General features: G+C 42.2%; 1 long non-coding RNA gene across 1 annotated transcript; it reads left to right on the top strand.

Moving 5' to 3' along the window:
• Positions 1 to 624, top strand: LOC127591718 (uncharacterized). The gene is made up of 2 exons (XR_007959947.1): positions 1 to 145; positions 543 to 624. It is a non-coding gene; the product is annotated as an uncharacterized LOC127591718 (long non-coding RNA).
• The last annotated feature ends 462 nt before the right edge of the window (positions 625 to 1,086 follow it).

Below are 1,086 nucleotides of genomic sequence, written 5' to 3' on the forward strand. Positions count from 1 at the left end.
GAGACATTGACAGCTTGCAAGCGTGTTTGCTCTATTTGTAAATGAAACTGATGCAGTCAAAACAGGAAAAGGGTAACTTTTGAAGAGAGGCGTGAGAGCTTTTGACTCTTCCAGGAAAGAAGAAGTTTGCTGACCTAGTATAAAGGTGACACCACTTTCACACCTTCTTCTTCCTTCTTCTTTAAATTGTGTTTATTTTTCTCCGTTTTTTTCGTTCTTGTGTTGTGCACTTTAAAGTGGAAGCTCATGTTTCAAGTCACGACCGAACATTCATAGAAATCTATATTCAGTTTGTTCAAAAGTATATTCATAATTACTACAAGTTGATTAAATCGTTTGATAGACGTATAAAAATTACATGCATACTCCTAACGATATTGTGTTTAGGTAGAGAAAATGTAATATCGTCAAATTTTGCGGAAACAAATATACATATACATACAGTATATAAATTTATCATGTCATGTGGTATGAAAAAAAATTAAGGCCGATTTGGAAATATTTACTTGCATCTCTAATTAAAAAAAGACATTTTTTTCCAGACAGGAAGGCCGGAGTCGAGATCCAAACCCCAAGCCTCCGAACTGTCTGGCAGCCGTGCTGACCACTATAAAGCCACATCCTACCCAGTGTGAGAAAACACGCTTTCATAGTTCCATAATCATACACGGCTGATGCTACTTCAACCTGCAAGGGGCGCTCTAACACAGGTAATTCGAACAAAAGTGCCTCCTTGAGTTTTGGCTTTGGCATTTGTTCCCTGTGCATCTCACTAGCATCCTTTATTTCAGCCATCCATCCATTTTCTGATCCGCTTTATCCTAACAAAGGGTCGCGGGGCGTGCTGGAGCCATCTTCGGGCACTAGGCGGGGGACACCCTGAACCGGTTGCCAGCCAATTGCACGTCACACAGAGATGAACAAGCATCCGCGCTCACACTCACACCTAAGGACAATTTAGAGTGTTCAATCAGCCTGTCATGCATGTTTTTAGAATGTGATGTGGGAGCAAACCGGAGTACCCGGAGAAAACCCACGCAGGCCCGGGGAGAACATGCAGATTCCACACAGGAAAGCCAGCCAGGA

The sequence above is a fragment of the Hippocampus zosterae genome, chromosome 2, assembly GCF_025434085.1.
Source record: "Hippocampus zosterae strain Florida chromosome 2, ASM2543408v3, whole genome shotgun sequence".
Taxonomy (NCBI): domain Eukaryota; kingdom Metazoa; phylum Chordata; class Actinopteri; order Syngnathiformes; family Syngnathidae; genus Hippocampus; species Hippocampus zosterae.